The sequence below is a fragment of the Euphorbia lathyris genome, chromosome 1, assembly GCF_963576675.1.
Source record: "Euphorbia lathyris chromosome 1, ddEupLath1.1, whole genome shotgun sequence".
Taxonomy (NCBI): Eukaryota; Viridiplantae; Streptophyta; class Magnoliopsida; order Malpighiales; family Euphorbiaceae; genus Euphorbia; species Euphorbia lathyris.
Window position 1 is genome coordinate 101,685,256 of NC_088910.1, and position 25,704 is coordinate 101,710,959.

The window sequence follows — 25,704 nt, forward strand, 5'->3', positions numbered from 1 at the left end:
ACTATATCTAATAGAGTACAATTTCTCCTTTTAGATACATCATGGTGTATACGGAGGAGTCCATTGTGAATGAATCCATATTCATTTAGATAATTCAGGAAATCATTTGAAAAATATTTTCTTCCTCGATCTAATCGAAGTACTTTAATAGTCTTTCTTGTTTGATTTACTACTTCATTCTTGAATCATTTGAACTTTCTCAAAAAGCTTCTGACTTATGCTTCATCAAGAAGATGTGTCAATATCTGGTATGATCATCTTATGAAACTAATGAAGTGACTGAACCTTTCTCTTTACTTGTGTTGATATATGACTAACTACATCTGAATGTACTAGTCCTAGAGTGTCTGATACACATTCTCCTTTATTGCTAAAGGGTGTCTTTGTCATCTTTGCCTTTAAACAAGACTTACATGTGTCCATTGATTCAAAAATCAACTGAGTTTATAAGCCCATTCTTGATGAAGCTTGAACATGTGTTTTTCATTTATATGGCCTAGGTGACATTCCCACAAGTAGGTTGAATGATCTATCTTTTAATTCCAAATGTAAAAGCACCATCCTGACCCGTCTTCTAGAGAGAGAGTCTAAGTACTTCTTACAGTTCTTCTTCCATTTCCTTTCTTTACCATATTGGTGGCATTCACTACTTGCTTTTATTGACTTGGATTTAATGCATTTGTTTCTTCTTGGAATCTTTAGAATTGGGAAACTTCCCATTTCTCTCGTGAGATCCCTCAATTTCAAGTGCTGACATCACTTTCTTAATATTTGGGCTCAACTGACTTGAGCATATTCAAGAGCTCTTCTATAGAGGTCTTTGAGTTTATTCATAATGAGCTTATGAATAATTCTTCAGGAGGGATCGCAGAACTAAGTCGACACTTAATTCAAATCTAATACTAGAAAGCTTTGGTGATGTAGTCAATCGTCTTGACACAAAGTGCCATAGCTGCAAGTGTGATACATCCTGTACGTTCATCATCTGATTGGCGCTTCCAGTAAACATCAATCCTTTTGACATGAGCATCATCTACTAGGGCATTGGGCATCAGCATGCCCAATCTTTTCGAACTTCAAAACAATTTTGAGTTTGCCAAAGTAGTCGGTGAATTTTGAACTATTCAATTTGTTATCGGTTAAAATATTATGTAGATCCATTTTAGATATGATGATTCAGAGTATTTACTTTAACGTGAGAGTGAGATAGAGTGATGTATGTTTATTCATTTGCTTTAAAGTATATCAATTTAGAATTATAGGTCTTTTAATTTTATTCTAAATTGCTCCCACTATTTTGCCAAATTAATAGCCCTCCATATTAATTCGAAGAATTTCACAAATCCTTTAGTGAGCTAGGATCCTAACTCCTGAAATTTCGCCTTGAGTTTACTTAACAAGCTAGTCCCGTTTGTTAGGTAGATTCGTGTAATCAATCACATCAACAATGCGATTCCTAGGTTATTGGGTTACTAACCACATTAGTAACTAATATGTATTCATATTAATCCCAACCATATTGCCCATTAGTTTATAACAACATGAGTTTACCCATCCAATTATCATAATCTAATTTAAGTATTACCCCATATTCGTGAAAACGATTTTCGATAATTCAGGTGTTACCATAAGACCCCGAGCTTGAGTTTACTCAACAACCCAAAGGCCCCCAGTACTGCCGGCTGAATTATAATATTAGGGAGGGGCAACCGATTTTAATAACTTGCTTATTTACTTAACTTTTAATTAGTGAGGGATTTTTATTTTAAGTCTTATAATCTAACATAGTCTTGATTTGCTTTAGCATACATCAGACACATACAATTTACATTGGTAGTTGTGGACATATCATCTAAATTATTCCGTTGAGCCAGAAACGGAATAAAGGTCACCATAGGGTAAATACTAACTATTACATATTTATCCTCCAGGTCCTCCGTCTTTTCCTTGGCGCCTTGAAATTACATCAACATCAATTTCTATACTACTAGAGAATACTTCAACTAATTTGAAGGGACTTAGATGAGAAGAGAAATTATAATAGAGAGTAGATAAGGCAGGACACGCAGGTCCTATTTTCTAAAAATACCAAAAGACTAAATAACTATTATAGAGGGTCCAAATATATCCATAACTCCAAATATGCAAAGACTCAATTAAATAAATTTAATTGGTTGATTACATAAACCCTTTATGTAATATTTAAGTTAATCAAATTAATCCTTTAGATTAATTACATTTTCAATTTAGTCCTTTAATTAACTTTACTATCTAATTAACCTTTAATTAATTTTGTATCATCTATATTTTATCTTAATTAAAGTATATCAAATATAAACGTAATTAGACACTTCAAAATACAACTATACAAAATATTAATTATCTGTGTTCAATTATTTTACCAAGATTATTTAACGTGTTTAATTCAACCGTATCACATACAAATAATTAAACTTTGTAAAATCAATTCCAGAACACAAAATTTTTAAGACGAGAGATTATACATCATTGTGTTTAATCATTTTGCCAAAACCATTTAACGTGATTAACTAATATATCAAGTATATTTATTAAGCACAAAACGGTTTGTAAAATCAAATTAAAAACACATACCATTACCATATCCTTTTATTAATTATAACAATTAATAAATTTATATGAGCTGATTCGTTGTTCCTAAATTTTAATTTTGTATCAATGAAATAGTTTATCTAATTAATCGTATCTTAATTAGAAAACTGAATTCAATCTATACAATTTAAAATAGACAACGATTAAATCATGTGGATCAATTAATTCTATATATATCAAATATATTTTCTGAAAAATCAGAATATTTTGAGGAAATCAGAAACTCCAAATAAATGTGACGGGACGAAAAACTGGGTTCGTCCCTTCAGCAATTGCCGCCGCCCCACCTATTCCTTTGAAACAAAGGAATATGTGGTAGTTTCGAATAAAGCATATGTTGTATTCGAAATATATAAAAAAACTTTTTTTATTATTATTTTATTTTCTTTTTACGTTTAAAACAAAACTTTATTTAAACTAAAATTCTGTTTTAAATCAAAACTCTTTTAATTAAAAACTTAAATTTTAATTTCGAATATATATATAAAACTCAGTTTATATTTATATAACCTTTTTCAAATATATATCTAATTAATCGATTCTAACCGTTTCGTTTAAATCGTTAACAAAATCAAAATTTTCAAAGATTTATCGAATTAACTCTTTTAACGATTCAAACGGTTAAACCCTTAATCCACAAAACACGTATATCTTAATCTCATCTTAACAATTATCTTTATATTAATTAACCAAATCAAATTGATTAATTAACCTAACAATAAATCTATTCAATCTGATTGAAAACCCTTTTATTTTCATATATGAAATAACGGATTTAACGCAGATTTTGATACCACTGCAGGAAAATAGGCAAACATTTGGCAGCGGAAATATAAAATTTTTACCTATTTCCTTTTCCCAAGATCCGTTAATCGTTATTTCATATAAGGAGGGATTGAACATAAATACCTTTATGACGATCAATCTACCGTTGCAAACGAAGTATCCACAACTTCAAAAGAGATGGAAACTATCTACCAATCTTCCCCTGCCCGAACAGACCTTTCAGACCTCCGAACGACAATCCCAACGGTGGAAACGTGGAAGAATATGTCTAGAAGCTCCTGTCCAAAACTCGCGATGATCCGATGGTTCAATCTCCGGGAATCCGCGAAATCGTGAACTGACCTGATGTAGGAGAAGCAAAACGACTTTCTCCTTTTGTATGTCTTTTCTACATTCATGAACATAACAAAACATATAAGTAAACGATTAGAACTCAACCAAGTAATAGCAATCAAGATAGATTGCCTCTTATTAATCAACACAAGATCAAGGAGAAAAAGAAAGAGATGAAATCAATTGGTTCGGAAGCAATCGGTGGAATTCCGTCCTCTACTGTAGGGGTCGAAATTCTCAGTCTGCGGGAGAGACTAGGGTTGGCCGAAATTCACAGTTAAGGGGTATATATAGCCTCTTCCATCTAAACCCTACTTATATAGAATTAGGTTACTGAATAAGAATTTAATTCGGAATAAAATTCTTATTGTTATTATCTATAATTATATTAAATATAAATATAATAATAACTTATTGATAGGATAATAATAGAAGCAATTTAATCTTATTAAACCTCCTAACTTATTTATCCTATAATTAATTTAATTCATAATCATAATCTAATTATAATTGTTTGAATTAAATCAATTCTTTTGTGTATTTAATACACTAAATTCGCCCCCCTATACTAATGGGCCTTAGTGGACTCAGTTGAGCTTCCGTCAATAATTAACATATGTTTCTCTTTTGGGTTCCAAGTCTTATGTGTGATCCATTAGGTTCTTATTGCTTCTAGCCGTATGCAACTATTAAATTAATTTTCTCAGAATTATATTTAATCTTTGCATAACGGAATGAGTACGCGAACTGTGATTGGTAGATCCGAAACATTCCCCCAGAGCTATAAGAAGACAGATTGATTCTATCGTTGACCTTTCCATATTAGTTACAGTATAATTCGATCCTTCATCAACTACATCCTTGAACAGAATCTTATGACTATGAGTAATGTCAAGTCACATATAGCGAGACGTTCGTTTTACTTGTACAGGCCGAGTTAACTCTAATTAGATAGGTTAAGTGAAATCTGCATTTCAAGTCTTAAGCTATCACCTTGCAAGGATTTAGAGTTAAGTCTTCCACAAGCGATCTTTGGACGTATCTCCCATTTATCAGGAGTGACAAATGCTCAATCCAATGTATAACTATCCTGCAATTACTTCCTGTGATACCCAACGTCTGCCGTACACACCCCAGAGTCATCCCTGTTATGGATCGTGTTACAACAGGATCAAAGCATCACATTCCATAATCCGGAATCACTAATTAACATTCCTTTGAGTCTTAGGATTACTTATACCTATTAATACCAATGAGATGAACAGGTGACAAGGATAAATCTACCCATCCTGTTATCTCAAGTCGGGTCCCCAATCCTAATGAACCCCTTTTATTGGATCCATGTAACTGTCCAGACATCTGCATATCTGAAGCTTGTGAGATCAGCTCTTTGTCTCGATAGAAAACATTGTTACATGCAAGTCTCAACAGTGTTATGTCAATCCCTATTCAAAACATATCACTTGACTTGGGGTGGTTTTAAGTTTATTAGTTTGTTTCGTCTCACTTCATGCTTGTATGAACACTTCATAATCACTTTAAATAAACTTAGGGATTTCCTTTTATTAGACTTATTTAGTTCTTTAAAAGAGATTGCCTTTATACAGTTATGAAACCATATCTTATTAAAACAAATGACATAAAGAACAATTCATTTACATTAGGTTTATATCCTAGAACAATTGTCTATAGGACACTAAACCCCAACAAATGTGCTGAGCCGACGCAGAAAAGAGCTGACACTGATGATCTACCAGAGGGCGATCAACCTCCGAGGAAGAAGAAGAATACCTTCAGAGTTAAAATTCTGGATCCAACACCACTGGATTTCGCTATTCCTAAGGACTCCTTCTTCCTTCAAGCACAAGGAGTAACTGTTGAGGAACCTTCAGTTACAGCCTTTGCTGCCGAACAGCAAGTCCCTGCTGCCTCCTCTATTCCTTCCAATACTGAGCCAACAGCTGATCCAATCCATACTGTGGAGCGGATTGAAAGTGAAGGAGTACGAGCTCCCGAGGAGGAAACCTCAGCTGCTGGAGTGCAGCCTCAAGATGAAGGAATAAAAGCTTCTGAAAAGGAACCTGAATCAGCTGCTGAAGAGCAGACTGAAAACTTAGAAATACAAACTCAACAAGATCCTTCTCTTCCATCTACTGAGTCAGTACCTACTACCCACTCTAAAAAGCACAAACACCATCGGAGCAGTATGGAAAAGAGGTACAAAAGGAAGTCAAGAAAGCATGAACTCTTTAATCTTGATGATGACTCTCCTCCTCGTCAAGATGTTGTTGACCCCAACAACCTTGATTTCACATTCTTCACCAATCCACCACATCTTCTTGAGCAACAAGCTTTTGAAAAACAAGCCTCTGTTTTTGGCACTCAGGAACAAGAGCTTTGAACCCAAAATGGGCCATCCACCTTCCGACACTGCTGCTCCAACTGACCATCCTGAGCAAGTGATCGATGCCACTACTGCTCAACCCATTATTGAGCAAGTAAATGAAGAAACACCTGCTCTGAACCAAAATAACACTGAGCAAGTACATGAAGAGTTACCTACTCAGCACCAAGCTGATACTGAGCAAGTGATCAACCTAACTGCTTCTCCATCCACTTCAAATCTTGAGCGCAGTTAGTTAATGAGCATGCTGATGCGGCTGCTGCTGAAACTGATAATACTTTAAAATCTAAGCATGCACGCACTGAAATTCAAACTCCTGTCCAAAAACCTCTAATTCAAAGTCCAACATCTGAAACGGATAAGGCTCAGAATTCTATCATGTCTTCATCAGAGTGTACAATTGAGCAAGTTGCTGAAGCTGTGTGTTGAGCGATTTTCGCAAGTGCACGGTATACGCTTGTAGTAATAAAAGATATCGATCCCACAGGGAACGTTTTTTGAACAAAACTTATTTATAATCGGTTAAATTTACTTTAAAGGTTTATAATATGGAAAATCGTTTAATCGGTTTTGGTTTTGAAATAGCTAGAATGAGAATTAGATTAGAATATGAAGATGTTAGAAAATATCTGATTTAAGATTGAATTTGCAAAACATGAACGTTTTAGTACTTTAGAAAAGTAAACAGGTATATTTGTTTGCATTAAGCAAAGAAACAACTTTAAACTTTGTACGAATTATAAAGATGAAATAAATGACGGAACCTCTAATTAATTGGCTTTGAACGCGACAAAACCCTTTCGGGATAGTTGCCCTTAATCAAATTAAAACTCTTTCGAGATGATAATTTGCCTAAGTGTTCAACAAAGTTTCCTTGTAAAGATTTGAATTAAATACGTTTTAATGAAAACACCAGCATCAATCCACTTCGGCTCATTTACCAAAGTGCTGCATAAGAATCTATCGAATAGAACGGACTTTATTAGATGAAATATAAATTGATACAAGTTTACAGAGAACATGGAGCATTGAATTCTTCGACGGCGTGCAAGTGAACGGGTTGTCAATCCTTTCCTTGGGTTTCGTTAGAGTTTGTCAGGCTCAGGGGCGAATCCTCTACTCAATCTTCTCGCTGAATCTTCGTAATAGAGACTGGGTCGGTCTACTACCAAAATGAAAACTAAACTGGAACAATGTCTAAATGCTACTGAATTTGTTATTAATTTGTAAACAATGTGTGTACATCATATTACTTTTTACAGAATCTAAATCTAACTTCTGAATCACTTGATTCGGAATTTCTGCATAAATTCTACACTAATTTCTTTCTTCTACACATATCACTATATCATTATTTCATTATATCATTTTTTTCTTTAACTCTCCATCAACTCTTTATTTATAGATGTTGAAGAGTCTTGATTGAAGTGTCGTGTCCGTTTGTGAAAGGACGTCTTTATCCACCCGAACGATCGCGTTTCGTTGAAAACGAAAGTGTGTAACTAGGCTTCTGAAATCTCCTGCTCGTACCGAGAATTATTAAATTCTCTACCGAGAATGGGGGAGCATCAATTGTACTTCAGACGAAGGGAAAAAAGGCTGAAGGACGTGTGTCACGACCGTGAAAAGGGGGGGCCGCGGTCGCGGCACGGAGCGTTTTTCACTTTTTTGCTCTCGTTCGTGTCCTCGACTTGGCGTTATTAATTTTCGTCATCTTTGACTCCTTTTGTAGGGCTTTTCTTCTATTTTTGAGCTCTTTTTACTCCTATTTGGATTTTACCAAATATTTATGTACCTTGCATGAAAGAAACATATTCGAGAGTAAAAGTATTCTAAACAGTTATAAATAGCATAAATTCGTAGCAATATTGATGTAATTATTGATGATATTTTAGGTATATTTTGGGCTTAACAAATCTCCACACTTAATCTTTTGCTAGTCCCGAGCAAAATTTCACTGATTTTATTCTTTAACTAATCTCTTTATGAAAATAAAACATATATCTTTGTATTACCTTTTAAACTAGTTAAGCCGAAAAGACTAACTTCGCATGGCAAATTTATACGCAAAATATCAAACTAACTTAGTATAAATACGATATATCATTCGTCTCGTATTTCCAATTTTTGTATTGAAGCATTGGGGACGAAATAAGCACGCATGTTTTTGAGTTTTTCATCTCAAGGCATTTCAAAGCACAAAATTTCCTTTCCCAAACCTAAACTAATATATGAGATATATTAAAATGAATAAGTACTTGATTGTATTTGCTTGGTTACGCCCGAAATAAGGGTGGTTTCAATCGTAACCTTATACGCTTTTTATTGCTTTGTGTTCGCTTAAGAGGTACCGACCATGCCATGGGTGGACGCAATCGTTACTTTAAACTTATACACGCTTATTATTATTTTTAAACGTTCATTCCATACCTCGATTGTGATAAGGGTGGTCGCAACCGTGGCCAAAAGTAAACGGTACTTAATTTTCTTCCCTTTCATTCCTCGATTGTGATAAGGTTGGTCTCAATCGTGGCCAAAAGTTAAGAATTCAACTAATTGATTGATTAATCATGAATTTAAATTGTATCTTGGGAAAAAGAAAAATAGCACATTCATCCTATATTGACTTAAATTCAACATGTATTATGGCTAAAGTTTCCTTAAAAACTTCAATTAGTTTTAATGTAAGACGAAATCAAACCGAGCTAAAAAATTGTTAGTTTAATTAAAAGCCTATAAACCTAATTGAAAATTTAAAATAAGATTTATTCTATCATGAATTGCATGATATAAAATAGAGATTGAATAAAGAATTTTTTTAATTAAAATACATTCACTCGAGACAATTTTACTTAAAAATCGTATCGGAGATTTGTGAAAAATTTGAAAAAATATTACCCGTATAGAAATATTATTTCTATCGATAATGATAACCTAAACAAATAATCATATTAACTTATAAAAATGTTAAGTTATTGTGAAAAATGTTTTGCAATATATATATGTGTTGCATTTGCATGAATATCATTCGTTGCATTTGTTCGTATTTGTGATATATGAATGTCTCCCCCCACACTTAAATTGGACCATGTCCTCTTTGGTGCAAAAATAATGGAGAAAACATAAAATACGAAACAAAGATTGAAATTGAGCAAATTAAACATTCAACATAAAATTAAAAATGGAAAATTGTACCAAACATAAGAAAATGAAAAGTGTACCAAACGTATAACAAGATAAAAATAAAATGAAAGGAAAACAACCTAAGCTTGAGGTGGTGAATCGGGAGGTGTAGGTGACGTCTCCACATTGCGGCATCGGAAAAAGGAAAGCATCCGATGCCGAGTCGATCTATGCTCACGCCTCAAAAGGTTGAGGTTGTCATTCATCACCATATTGTTTTCAACCAAATCATCAATGCGTAAATTCATTTGACGATTGTTGGAATTGATTTGGTCCAAAATCCTCCGCAAATCTACCAGATCATCCGCTGCTTGAGGTGCTTGGGGTTGTGCTTGAGCCGGTGGTTCATCGTCCTCGCCTTCCGCATCTCCGCCGCCTTCGGTACCTACAAATTGTGAACTTGAAGCGCCACCACCCATAGTGCCACGAAGATGGGCAATTCGGGTAGCATATGAAATAAAGACGGGAGGTCCTTGTGGAAGCAATAAATGAGCTCGCTCAAGAGCCGCGATGTCCAAAAGCGGAACATACCCACGGTAGGTGGACATGTCATAGTCGGCCAATTCACCCCGAGCTCCCAACACAATACCGGTGATAAAATTACAAAGAGGGATTTGAATGGTACTAGCCCTCGAAGCACGGAATAAATTGTCAAATAAAATACCAATGCTATCAATCCTCAAGTCTTTAAGCAAACTATCCAAAACATACAAATCCCGAACTTGAACCTTTGAACTCTCAACACGACCAAACAAGAAGAAACTTAAATACTTATGAAAGAAGAACACACAATTGTCCTTAATCAACTTACTTGAAGTGTTTTTCGAATTAAATTAATCTTGATCCGAGAGAGTTTGCCAAACAGCATCATTATCAAAATCTTTAGGCTTATCGTAAAAATCAGAAGTAGGGAAACCAAACATGTTTCTCATTGCTTCATAATCAATGGTGTAAGGGATACCATTATTCCTAAAAGAAATTGAAGTTTTCTTCTTGTTCATGGACAAAGTGACCAAAAATTCCACCACAAATGCATTAATACGCGGGAAACGCATATTAACGAATTCTTGCCAACCCAAAGCTTCAATAAAGGCATCAATTCGAGTAGAGAAATTTAATGCTCTTACCGAATGGAAGTCTAAGAAGTGCATATCCACAAATTAGCGGTCGGCTTGAGAAAAATGTTTGAAACGAGCGGCTTCTTCCTCCGAATAGATGTCAAAATAAGCTCCGCATTGAATCCGAAGGTGATTAGCTTCCGTAACAGCGGGCTTGTTACCAACACGCTTAGTTCTAACCATGGTGATGGTGTTTTTAGGGTTTGAAAAGAAGAAGAAGAAGAAGTTGAGAGAAATACCAAAGCTTGAAGATGAGGTTGGGGGTTGTGAATTGGAAGTGATTGAATGGAAAAGAGGATAGAAATTGGAGTGAATAAATTGGGAAGAGTAAAAGTAGGTTTTTGGGGAAGAGTTTAGAGTAAGGGATTGGGTAAAAATAGAGGTGATGTGAGGTTTGTGTAAGAGGTAGGTTTATATAGGGTTGTATAGGTAGGTGAATAGGTAGAATAGGAATAGGAATAGGCAAAATTTGGTGACAAAATCAGATTTAATAGGGCAAATTATACGCGTGTCGCGACCGCGAATGGCATAGCCGCGGCCGCGGCACGCGACTTTCAGGAAATTTTCGCAATGAAAAATGGCCGAACTTGCTGGTCATACCGAGATTTTCTTAATTCTCGGTAGAGAATTGGTTGAAATGGCCAATTTTGGTGCCTTTTGACTTGGTTTGTGCATTTTTTTGTTGTGGAATGGTTCCTGAACTTAATATTAAGTGTTCCTGCACTTAAAACTAAAATAAATGACATTAATTGCAAGGAAAACCAAAGGTTTAACCTTAATAAATTGAATTAAAATAAATTTATTATGAAGAATTAATGAAACTTAAATGTGCATTTATGCATATAAGTTAAGAGAACCATATTAAATGCATAATAAGTGCATGTTAATACATATTTAATACATGAATTGAATTGACTAAATGATAACTTAATTTATTAAAAATAAATTGAGTTACAAATAGAATTAAACGTGAATATACGTGTGGAAAAATAGAAAACCATATTAGTTCAAGTGAATCCTTTTTATCTTAATTTGATTATGAAAAATTAGAAAGTACCCATATGAAATATGCTAAGTATATATAATGGATCAAATGGATAAAAATTAAGAATTGAACGAAATACGATCTTTATTATTGTAACATATGTACAAATAATGAAAACAAACTAGTAATTAAAACAAAACAAAATATATACAAAAATAAAATGAAAAATAGAAACTATTCTACATATTCATCCCTATCTAACGGGATATTTTTGGCCTTAATACGATCAATTTGAAACTGCACGAAAGTTTCACGTTCTGGTGCAGACAAAAATTGAGGCCCTGCTCGAAAGACACGTTTCACAAGTCCTTCGTGCTCGAGAAATTCATAGTCAATTGTCGGGAAGAATTCATCATCACTCCAGGGAACATCAATAGTACCCTTTGAACCGAGAATTATTCCACAGATTATATTGCCGAACCCAATCTTCTTATCTTTGGATCGAGAAGCGACGACAAGACCTTCCATCAGAATTTTGGAAGAATCCACTGCATTGCCCTGGAATATATCTCCAAGAACATATAAATCAGTGTCACGGACTACACTACTGAATGTGCGCCCGAATAAACTGTGACACAGAAATTTGTGCAAATACAGCATGGAGTTGGAGCGAAAAGAGTGATTATAGACGAGTTTTGAATTGAATCGCCAGAATCCAGTGAGCATTCTCCAAATGTCCGAGGATGTCATGTCTCATCCAGGAAAACGTTTGATTGTATCTCTCGGGGGAAAACCAAACCAAGCATGCAACTCGGGATAGCCGAAAGTGAAGATTTCGCCTTCTCGATGAAAACTGAGACGTACGCGTCGTTTATTAGTAAAACGCACGGTACAGAAGAATTCGAGTATCCAGTCGCCTATTATTGGAAATCGCATTTGGGCGAATTTTGTCCACCCTAGGCGCTCCATATAGCGGCTCATGTCATCAGTAATTCCAAGTTGGTTGTTAAGGAATTCATCCATATACAACATTCCGGTGAAGAATTTGTAACGGTGATTCCAATAACGCCTACCTTCATCGTGGTTGAAGATAGGAAAAGACGCCCCATATCGCTTGGATAAGTCTGGGCGTTTGTTGATTGAGGCAGCGTTGTGCCTAGATGGTTTGTATTTGGTAGGCATGGTGCAAAGTTTGTGTTACTTTAGCAAAGAACGGTATTTGTGAAGAAAAATCAGAGTTCCGACAAAGATGAAAAGAAATTGTAACAGAACTTGAATCCTCTAGGATTAATTTATAAGAGTTTAGGATGAAAAGTGGTGTTGTTTTAATTATGAAAAGGTATAAAATTACACCTTTCGGAAATGAAGAAACTCAATGTTTCGTTTGTCAAGAGGTTTGTTGAAAGGATTGTGACATTTCAGACCTGATAGCACAGGAAACACGCGTGTCGCGACCGTGAATGGCAAAGCCGCGGTCGCGACACGCTGATTTCCTTGCGGAAACCAGGCATCAAAGCTACCTCCCGATTCACGGTAGAGAATTTAAAATTCTCGGCATGAACAGAGAAATCCGAATCTAAATAGACAATTTTGAAAAAGAGTATTCTCGGCAGGGAATTTCAAATTCTCGGCAGAGAATTGCCTTAAACTACAATTTCATCCTAATTATCTAAAAATTAAATCTAAAATCATGAAATAAAAATATTTACGTAACTAAATCATAACATAAAGTAATCTAATCATAAAAATGGCATTTTAGAAAAATAAAATAAAATAAAATAAAATAAAAATAAAATAAACAAAAACATAAAAACAATAAAACAAAATAAACTGTGTAAGAAAAACTGAGTAATTTATATGTCAGATAATCTTTTTACGAACGGAATTTCAATTTGTGAAATATTTTCGTAATAGATTTTACATCGATTACCATTAACTTTGAATCGAACTCCGTTAGGACCTTCCAGTTCTAAAGAACCATAATCGAAAGTTTTGACGACTAAATATGGTCCTAACCATCTGGACTTAAGTTTTCCTGGAAATAAACGAAGTCGTGAATTAAATAACAGCACTTTATCCCCAACATTAAAGTGTTTAACTTTAATTTTGGCATCGTGCCATTTTTTCACTTTTTCTTTATAAATCTTTGCATTTTCGTACGATAGATGACGTAACTCATCTAACTCATTTAAATTGAGCAAACGTTTCTTACCTGCTTGATGTAAGTCAAAGTTTAGTTCTCTAATAGCCCAATAGGCTTTATGTTCTAATTCGACTGGCAAATGACATGCCTTACCATACACTAAACGGTACAGAGTCATTCCTATTGGTGTCTTAAATGCAGTACGGTATGCCCATAACGCATTATTGAGTTTAGAAGACCAATCTTTTCTAGAGGATGAAACCGTTTTCTCGAGAATCCATTTGAGTTCTCTATTTGATATCTCCGCCTAGCCATTTGACTGAGGATGGTACGGCGTTGATACGCGGTGGCGTACTCCATATTTTTTCATAAGTGTTTCAAAACTCTTGTTTATAAAATGAGTACCGCCATCACTAACGATAACTCTTGGACAACCAAATCTACAGAATATATCGTCAAGAAAATTAACGACAACTTTAGAATCGTTCGTCGGGGTTGCAATTGCTTCAACCCACTTCGAAACATAATCGACGGCAACTAATATGTAAGTTTTACCATTGGAAGGGGAAAAGGTCCCATGAAATCTATTCCCCACATGTCGAAGACTTCAACTTCTAATATGGTTATGAGGGGCATCTCATCTTTCCTTCCTAGATTTCCTGTTCTTTGGCACTTATCACAACGAGTGATAAACGAACGAACGTCCTTAAACATCGTAGGCCAAAAGAAACCGCTTTCAAATATTCTAGCTGCTGTCTTGTTAACTCCATTATGTCCTCCATAAAAGCTAGAATGACACTCTGACATTATGGATTCAAATTCATTTTCACCAACGCATCTCCTAATTATCCCGTCACCACCAGTTTTGAACAAAAAAGGATCTTCCCAAAAGTATTGTTTAATATCGAAGAAAAATTTTCTTCCTTTGGTGGGAATTTAATCCTTCCGGAACAATATTGGCTGCGAGATAATTAGCAATATCTGCATACCAAGGTGATATGAAACTTTTCATTTGATAGAGATGTTCATCAGGGAAATCATCTCGTATACCGATAGTTTCACCTATAGGACCGTTTTCATCTTCAAGTCTCGATAGATGATCGGCGACAAGGTTTTCAACTCCCTTTTTGTCTTTAATTTCTATATCAAATTCTTGCAACAATAAAACCCATCTAATTAGACGTGGTTTTGCATCCTTTTTAGCAAACAAATATCTTAATGTTGCATGATCAGTGTAAATAATAACTTTTGAACCTAATAAGTATGACCTAAACTTGTCACATGCAAAAACTACGGCTAACATTTCTTTTTCTGTTGTGGTGTAGTTTAATTGTGCACCAGACAGTGTGTGACTTGCATAATAAATGACATGAAGTTTCTTATCTTTCCTTTGACCTAAAACACATCCGACAGCTAAATCACTTGCATCACACATAATTTCAAAGGGTAAATCCCAATCGGGTTTAGCAATAATAGGTGCACTGACTAAAGCAGTTTTCAATGTTTCGAAAGCTTTAACGCAATCTTCATTAAAATCAAAGGTAGAATCTTTCATGAGTAGATTAGTGAGTGGTTTGGAAATTACAGAAATTTTTTTAATAAATCTTCTGTAAAAACCAGCATGTCCTAAAAATGATCTTACTCCCTTAACAGTAGTTGGAGGGGGTAATTTTTCTATTACTGAAGTTTTTACTCTATCTACTTCTAATCCTTTTTCAGATATTTTGTGACCTAAAACAATTCCTTCTTCAACCATGAAATGACATTTTTCCCAGTTTAATACCAAATTTGTTTCTTCACACCTAGACAAAACTTTATCCAAGTTTCCTAGGCATGAATCAAAAGAATCTCCATAAACTGAAAAATCGTCCATAAAAACTTCCATGATATCTTCAATGAAATCATTAAAAATCGCAGTCATACAACGTTGAAATGTTGCAGGTGCGTTACATAGACCAAAGGGCATTCTTCTATATGCAAATGTTCCGTAAGGACATGTGAAGGTTGTTTTATCTTGGTCATCCGGGTAAATGTATATTTGAAAGAATCCGGAGTAACCATCAAGAAAACAGTAGAACGCATGACCAGCTATCCTTTCGATCATTTGATCAATGAAAGGAAGAGGAAAATGATCTTTCCTAGTTGCTTTATTTAAATTTCTATAATATATACAAACTCTCCAACCAGTGGTGGTTCGTGTGGGTATTAATTCTCATTCTTCATTCCTTACAACTGTTATGCCTCCCTTTTTAGGTACACAATGGATTGGACTAACCCATTCACTATCCGAGATAGGGTAGATGATTCCATTGTCCAGAAGTTTAGTAATCTCATTTTTTACTACTTCTTTCATGTTCGGATTTAGGCGTCTTTTCCTATCCGCTTTAGGTGGCTTATCTTCTTCTAAATGAATTCTATGCATTACAATACTTGGATTAATACCTTTTAAGTCAGAAATTTTCCAACCCATGCTTCCTATCCTATTTCTAACAACTTCTTTTAATTTCTCTTCTTGAACTTGTGTTAATTTGTTAGAGATAATAATAGGTAGAGAATCGCCTTCGCCTAAGAAAGCGTACCTCAAATGACTTGGTAATTCTTTAAGTTCTAATTTAGGTGGAACTACAATTAAAGGCGGAACTGGTCCATCTTCTCGAATCAAAGGTTCTGGGTCCTTATCTTCTAGTTCCTTACTCATTATAGGTTCTATTATTTCTTATTTCTGAACAATGTCATTTACACATTCTTCAATTAAATCGAGTTTCATACAAGCAAAATCTTCCATAGGATATTTCATCGCTTGGTTCATATCAAACTCAATCTTATCATCTCCTATCCGTAAAACTACTTTCCCTTCCGACACATCAACTAGAGCACGTCCCGTGTTCATGAACGGTTTACCAAAGATTAGCGGACAATTTACATCATAAGCAAAATCTAAAATAACGAAATCGGTAGGAAAAATAAACTTGTCAACTTTAACTAAAACATCCTCTATTATACCGTATGGTCTTTTAGTGGTTTGATCCGCTAATTGCAAAACCATATTGGTACGTTTGATGTCTTCTTCTAAGCCTAACTTATTAAAAATAGATAATGGCATCAAGTTAATACTTGCTCCTAAATCACAGAGACAACTGGGAAATTCAATATCTCCCAATTTACACGGAATGGTAAAACATCCGGGATCCTTGAGTTTTGTGGGAAAATTACTTGACACAATCGAACTACAATCTTCAGTTAGTGAAATGGATGAAATTCCTTCCCAACTGATTTTCTTTGAAATTAAATCTTTGAGGAATTTACCATAATTGGGAATTTGCGTAATTGCATCCATAAACGTTAAATTAATATGCAAATTTTTAAGTTTATCTAAAAATGTTAAAAGTTGTTTATCATAGTCCTTGTTGCGGACTTTGTGTGGAAAAGGTGGTTTGGGTACAAAAGTTTTTGTACTAAAGTCAACCGGTGCATCTTTTTGATTTAACGTATCTTCTTTGGGCTTTGGTAAATCAGTTCCAGGTAAAGTCGAATTTCCGGTCATTTCCGGGCCTAAGTAATTTTTCCCTGAACGAAGAGTGATAGCCTTAACATGCTCTTTCGGATTTTCTTCCGTATGGCTTGGAAGACTTCCCTTTTTGCGGGATGGAATTGATTTAGCGAGTTGTCCAATTTGAATCTCCAAATTATAGATGCTAGATGCTTGTTTTTTAATAAACTGATCGAATTTATTCTCGATCCGTTTAAAACCATCGTCGTGATTACTTATTTTTCCGCTCATCGCATCAATGAATTTGTCAATTTTAGAAGATAAAGTGCTAATCGAATCTCTTGATTGATTTTGATAATTAGTAGTACGATTTTGATTAGCATTAGCATTATTATTGTCTCTCCAGTTAAAGTTAGGATGATTTCTCCATCCAGGATTATATGTATTGGAATAATGATTATTAGTTTGGTTTTGCCCTTGGACAAAATTTACCTGTTCAATCTCACTCATACCTTCGTAATCCACATCTGTTTGGATTGGTTGACCATTAGGATCACACGGTGCCATAAACCTATCAATTTTGTGCGACAAGGCAGAAAATTGGGCTTGTAACATCGCTACTGGATCAAGATGAATACCTTTAACTGATGATGTTGTTGAGGATGATGGTTTCGCTAATGGTACGTGTCCACGTTCCGCGGGCCACATACTGCTGTTGATTGCCATTTCCTCCAAAAGTTCTCTTGATTGGGCAGATGTTTTCTTCATGAATAACCCTCCAGACATAGCGTCCAATGAACCTCTTGTTGTAGGATTTAGTCCATTATAAAATGTTTGCATTAAGAGTTCAGCGGGCAATTGGTGGTGTGGGCATAAACGTTGAAGTTCTTTAAAACGTTCCCAAGCCTCATAAAGAGTTTCACTATCATTTTGAGAAAAAGATGTTAACTCTTTAATGACTCTTGCGGTTTTTGCTAAAGGGAAGAATTTTGATAAAAATGCTTGGGCTAATTGTTCCCAAGTCTCAATTGATGCGGCTGGCATAGAAGTTAACCATTCTTTGGCTCGATCCTTCAAAGTAAAAGGAAAAAGGCAAAGATTGATTGCTTCTGCAGTCACATTTGGTATTTTGAAAGTGTCACAAATTTCTAAGAAATTTGTCAAATGGGTATTAGGATTTTCGTTAGGTAACCCGTAAAACGTTACATTATTTTGCAACATATTAAGCAACGCAGGCTTAATTTCAAATTGGTTTGCATTAATTTGGGGTCTAACTATACTGTTTGTTACACCGGCCACTACTGGCCTAACGTAATCCATAAGTGTGGCCATAACTTCTGGCTCGGTAATTTTAGTTTTTATTGGGGTTTGGTTTTTCTTTTTCTTTTCTTTCTTGTTCTTTTTAAGAGTTCTTTCAATTTCTGGGTCAATAGGATCTGGTGACGTGCCCGAACTTCGAGAACTGCGTATGAACTTGAAATTTCGCACGAACCGAAACTACCTACAAAACAGAATTTGAAAAATAAATATGTTAGTAATTGAAAATAATTAAAAATATAAAAGTTTGAATAAGTATGAATAAACCTAGATTCGTAATAAAACACGAAAAATTTAAAATTTTGTCAAAAATTTTGGCATTCCCCGGCAACGGCGCCAAAAACTTGTTGAGCGATTTCCGCAAGTGCACGATATACGCTTGTAGTAATAAAAGATATCGATCCCACAGGGAACATTTTTTGAACAAAACTTATTTATAATCGGTTAAATTTACTTTAAAGGTTTATAATATGGAAAATCGTTTAATCGGTTTTGGTTTTGAAATAGCTAGAATGAGAATTAGATTAGAATATGAAGATGTTAGAAAATATCTGATTTAAGATTGAATTTGCAAAACAGGAACGTTTTAGTACTTTAGAAAAGTAAACAGGTATATTTGTTTGCATTAAGCAAAGAAACAACTTTAAACTTTGTACGAATTATAAAGATGAAATAAATGACGGAACCTCTAATTAATTGGCTTTGAACGCGACAAAACCCTTTCGGGATAGTTGCCCTTAATCAAATTAAAACTCTTTCGAGATGATAATTTGCCTAAGTGTTCAACAAAGTTTCCTTGTAAAGATTTGAATTAAATACGTTTTAATGAAAACACCAGCATCAATCCACTTCGGCTCATTTACCAAAGTGCTGCATAAGAATCTATTGAATAGAACGAACTTTATTAGATGAAATATAAATTGATACAAGTTTACAGAGAACATGGAGCATTGAATTCTTCGACGGCGTGAAAGTGAACGGGTTGTCAATCCTTTCTTTGGGTTTCGTTAGAGTTTGTCAGGCTCAGGGGCGAATCCTCTACTCAATCTTCTCGCTGAATCTTCGTAATAGAGACTGGGTCGGTCTACTACCAAAATGAAAACTAAACTGGAACAATGTCTAAACGCTACTGAATTTGTTATTAATTTGTAAACAATGTGTGTACATCATATTGCTTTTTACAGAATCTAAATCTAACTTCCGAATCACTTGATTCGGAATTTCTGCATAAATTCTACACTAATTTCTTTCTTCTACACATATCACTATATCATTATTTCATTATATCATTTTTTTCTTCAACTCTCCATCAACTCTTTATTTATAGATGTTGAAGAGTCTTGATTGAAGTGTCGTGTCCGTTTGTGAAAGATCGTGTCCGCTGCGAAAGGACATCTTTATCCACCCGAACGATCGCGTTTCGTTGAAAACGAAAGTGTGTAACTAGGCTTCTGAAATCTCCTGCTCGTACCGAGAATTATTAAATTCTCTACCGAGAATGGGGGAGCATCAATTGTACTTCAGACGAAGGGAAAAAAGGTTGAAGGACGCGTGTCGCGACCGTGAAAAGGGGGGGCCGCGGTCGCTGCACGGAGCGTTTTTCACTTTTTCGCTCTCGTTCGTGTCCTCGACTTGGCGTTATTAATTTTCGTCGTCTTTGACTCCTTTTGTAGGGCTTTTCTTCTACTTTTGTAGGGCTTTTCTTCTCGTTCGTATTCTAAACAGTTATAAATAGCATAAATTCGTAGCAATATTGATGTAATTATTGATGATATTTTAGGTATATTTTGGGCTTAACACTGTGCGACTACTCAGCCTCAATCATGAAGAGATGGAGACCGAACAAAAGAAGACCTCTGCCATCTATAATTATTCGAAAAATACTTATGAGCATGTTAGACACCAAACCTAGCAGCGTCACCTTTATAACACATCTATGCTGAAAGTGCATCATCAGTCCTTTGCCAAGCTTACTGACACTGTCACCTGGCTAGGAAAGGCACTCGAGTTTATACTCAGCAGCATAAGTGTCACTATCAAACTTCCAGCTTCATCTAAGGACGCTGGACTGCGGGTCTTCAAATGACTTAAGAAAAGTACGAGTAATCTCCAACAGTTCTCATCTAAACTAACTCGTGTTGTTCAAGCTGGTCAATTCTCTGCTCCCGCTCCTCAACCCAGTTCTGATGCTGGAAAAAAGGGGGAGAATAAAGAAAAAGGTAAGGGTAAGCAAACATAAGACCAAGGAACTCAACAGCAACAAGGAACCCCACAGCCAACTTAGCCACCACAAAAATCTAGCCAAGTCCAAATCAACACAAAATAGATAGACTATTTATTTTGTTATGTTCTTTTGTTAATATATTCTGCTATTGTGTTCTCTTGATTGCTATGTTATATAAGAACATATCCTTCACATACTGTCTGTTGACTGAAATACTTTGTCTATATTTAACTGTTTATGTAACCCCATCACTTGGATCACATGATATCTCACAAAATATCAGTTATAGACATGCTTTAGAATTCTCAATCATATAAACTTCAATCTCATACAGACTTTACATATTATACATAAGAGAAAGCATTTACAATACACGTTTAAATCATTATCCTACATAGAGGATTTACAAAACAAAAGTACATCACAAGACTCCAAAAGGCCTAGATGAGAATGGACTGACATTACCGGTACGACCTTAAGCAATAAGAACTCCACTTAACCTGTAAAATCTGTTGGCAAGGGGTGAGCTGCTTACTCAATAAACATATTACGCATATATGTATACAAAGGTAAGGTAAAGAACATAGATCAAAATATATCATACCAAGTTAGAATTTTCAATAGAATGATATTCACTTAGTATATTAATACTTCTTTTAGAAAGGCCTTGCTATACTTAGACAATATATATAAAATGGTCATTGGGCCCAATCTGTATTCCGGCTCACTAAATTCGGAATACAATCATCTGTGCTACGGAGGAGTTACACTCAACTCACATACTCATATATCTCAACACATGTGCTTCCGGCTCACAATATTCGGATAGCACTCTCAACTTGGACCATTTCACATATCCATCTAAGCAAGCTCATATTCATTTATAATCCAACCATTATTCAGTTCCAGTATGTGCACAAGGCTCAACATGCCGTATTTGCTTATAACACTGCAACATACTCAATCATATCACTTTCGTATCAATCATAACGTATCACAAACACTCAAACATGATTCACATCATTCACATCAGATTCAACCACATCTCACACTCAACAAGTCACAAGGCACAATACATTCATACACATATATAAGCAATATGCTTACCGTCGCACTTGGTGCGATCTATTCAACACGATCGGGAGTGCGTTCAATTGCACCTTGCCCTCCTAATGTCACATAACATTGATACAATGAGCCTTAACATAAACTTAATGAAAATATAAACTAAGGTATGCTATATGATTTACAAGACACTAATGCCACAAAGTTCATGCAATCTAATCCTTTTGTCTTAGATCATCACATGACCTACTTGCACACATTCTGCCATAACTTTCTCTATATGGATCCAAATGCCCTGATTCTTGAACCTAATGAAACTAGACATATATCACTTCTGCACAATATATGGCATGCAAAATGATTCTGTCATAATGCACTCAACCTAGCTCACACTAAGCATAATGGATTGCCACAAGAAACAGACTACCCAGCTTTGCATCTACCATAATGCACTCAACCTAGCTCACACTAAGCATAATGGATTGCCAAATACTTTTACAGACATATACTTCAAGTAGTTAGGAACACTTTTGTATAAAGAAACTTTCTCCAATTCGGACTCTAAGATCCTCAATATGCTACATCAACATGGCTGCCTCACATGACATTCAATTTCGAGGCAGTCATGATCCATCTAGGTTTTCTTCCTCTATATATGGAATTAAAGTCCCATATTTTACAGAGGGTTTCATAACACATATAGGAACATAGTTTATTCTTTATGTATCTTCAAATTCGAACAATATCAATATGAAAAACATGCTCCAAAATGACTGAAAGCAGTACCCTAGATTTCTGTTTAGGGCACTTGATACATATCTTGCATTTGGACAGCCTATAACCACTTTAAACAACACCAAAACTCAACAAACTTAATCACAACTCATCCACAACAAATCCTATGATCATACCTAGGTATTTCAGAATCTCAAACTCATAGAAAACAAGATGTTACAGTTTAAGTCTTTAACTGCTATGTTGAACTTATCCTGACCATTCTCATAATGTCTCTTACTTTAAAATCTATTGAACAAACAACTAAACTTAAGGACATAAAATTCATACAAGTATAGACTACTGAGTAACACTACTCAGCAACCCTTGACTTACTCAGTAAATCTTCAACTCTGATAATTGAACTCTTCTTCCATACAACAAGTATCAGAACTGAGTAAAGCAAAGATGTCCTAAGTGCTGACCTACTTCTGACCTTGAACTTAGACTTACTTGATTAAACCTTGAAATGTTTAAAGTAAAGCTAAGTCAGTGATTCAACCCTCATGGGGGAGAAATTCAGAAGTTAAGTCATGGTCAACAATTATGGGGGAGCTCAACACTGAGTTCCTAATTTAATATCTTTGCCAACATCAAAATGGGGGAGTTTGTTGAAACACACTTCCACAATGATTTTGATTTGACAAAATTATTTAAATTATATTTAAATTCCCATGATAAAATATTTCAACACATTAAATTTAAATGCTTTGATTTATTTAATACTAATGTGTTTGTTCAATGTTGAGTAATTAAAATCTATAAGAGTTTAAAGACATTAAAAGATCAAGGCCCAAAAGCCCACAAGAGAAGGTCAAAGCCCAAGTCAACAGATTCAAGCCATGCGGCCCAGCAGGAAGAAACGTGGCCCAGCAGCAAGAAGAATCGAGAAGGCATTCTCAATTGCTTCATGCCGAAGCTGCTGAGTCGAACAAATAGAAGACATGTCAGCAGTTGACCTGAGTAACTTCGAGACAAAGTTGTTCCACTTTGGGAAAGTTTCAGAAGACGCAGGAAGCTGTCTGGAAGACTTTGCCATAAGTAGAGGGACAATCTGACGCCTACCGACCAGAAGTACCTAGCAACTGAAGAAGGCAGAAGATGCAACGTTCTTATTGGCTGAAGACACTGAGCACTGACCAAGTGAAAGCGACAGCAAGCCGTTTCCCTCCAACGGTTATTTTGAAATTTGAAATACCTGGAGTTTCAGATGTCACTATAAATAAGCCTCTCAAATGCTTCATTCGATGCAGATCTTCACCAAGTCGGAACGCTGACCAAATAGCTACTTGAAGTTTCTGTCTCAAAAGCAAAGCAAAGAAATCTTACACTCATTCATATCTTGTGTAAAAGTCTAGATTGTTAATCATCTAAAGTGTTCTTTGTATTTAGAACAAGAACCTTATCATTTCTAAAGATTAGAAGGAGATACTGAGTTGCTCGGTTATAGCACTCAGTGGTAGAATAGCTTTGGGTATAGGATATAGAGGAAGATACTCTGTATACTCACTGTCTATTGCAAGATGTTTGTGCTCTACCTGAAAGAGCTCAATAGTGGATTCAAAAGCTCGGAAGGATTCCGGGGACTGGACGTAAGCAGGAGGCCGAACCAGGATAAATCTGCTGAGTAACTTTTTCCTAACTCTTACTCCTTATATACTTGCTTTGTACTGTGCCTAGTAAAACATAAAATCTATATACTGAGTTGTGTGAACTGAGCACTGAGTTCAGGAATAGACTTAAATGTTATCTCCTGACTCAATGTTAGAAGCAGTTTTAGTTACTGGTTAACTAAACTTGCCTCTAATCTTACTCAGCATCACTGTGCTAAAAGACTAAGTAAAAGTCTTAACTTAAACAAAGTCAGCCTTAACGTTAATTTTTTTAAATAGTTCATAACCCCCTTTGGAACTAATCTTGTCACGTTACACGAGACCAACATATTCCAGACCCTCTACTGAAGGCCACTCATCTTGCATTATTCTTCATAATGGTAACCACATGTTCGAGATTAAAGCATCCATGATCCAAATGTTGCAGACAATTGTTCAATTTGGGGGTTACCCTAATGAAAATCCAAATGCACACATTCAAGACTTCATTACAATGTGCAACACATTAAGGACCAACAGAAATGAAAGTGATAATATGATCCATTTGAAACTCTTCCCCTCCTAGTTGAAGGATAAAGCAAAGAACTGGCTGAAAAATCTTCAACTAAGTTCGATAACAACATGGGAAGAGATGGCAACCTTGTTTTTGATGAAGTACTTTTCACCAAGACAAGCAATTAAGATAAGAAATAAACCAAAGCTAGGCGTCTATATGGGACCCGCATATCCTTTTATGTAATTCCTTCAACACATATTTCCCAGCTCTAGAAGAGATGCATTTGAACCAAGGATGGCTAAATGATCTCATTAATATATATATAGTTTTCTGGTCAAGATGGAGTATCAGAATGAACTTCCCATATGGCCAACCTCTATCACATTCTTGGGCAAAGTTCCATTTCTTAGAGCAACTCTAATGGTCTTATAAAAGGACCAATCTGTAATTTACCAAGAGTCACTAACCACTAGAGTATAAAAATTAGAAGCCTCCCAAACCAAGTGAGTCGCTCGATTGGGAGAGTCGCTGGGATTTTAATCCAAGAAACAACATCAACGCGCTTAAAAGCAATCTCACCAACACACAACGAGGCAGGCGAATAGAAAAGCTGCGTGGGATGAAGATGCCATATAATTCCCAAAACAATCCAAAGTTTCTCTAATGTTTGAGAAGAATTGTGGGGGCCATCACTAAAAGTTTGCTTCCTTCAACTTTATGGTTTAAAAAGTGGATCCTCCACTATAATAAAAACCAACACAAATTTATTTATTTTACATAGCAAAAAATTGTTCAAAATTGTGTTAAAACTGTTTTTGTTCAAAATTGTGTTAAAATTGTTTTTTTTCAAAATTATAATCAAATTTTTTATATTTTTGCACAGAAAACAAATGTTTAAAATTATTTTTTAAATATGTTAATCAAATTATAAATATTTATTCAATTCATAATAAATATTAATTGATATTTTTTATTTAATTAACACCCATTCATTATTAATTATAGTATTATAAAATAGATTAATTGATTAAAAGTAAATAAAATTAAATAAAATTAAATATTATATGACGTGTGGGACCCATTGAATAATGTGATTGTGATTAACCACTAGAGAAGATTTTTGGAGAGAGTTGTTTTGTGGG

General features: G+C 35.1%; 1 non-coding gene across 1 annotated transcript; it reads left to right on the forward strand.

Moving 5' to 3' along the window:
- The first annotated feature begins 17,929 nt into the window (after positions 1-17,929).
- LOC136215930 (small nucleolar RNA R71) lies at positions 17,930-18,036 on the forward strand. Its single transcript, XR_010682931.1, has one exon. It is a non-coding gene; the product is annotated as a small nucleolar RNA R71 (small nucleolar RNA).
- The last annotated feature ends 7,668 nt before the right edge of the window (positions 18,037-25,704 follow it).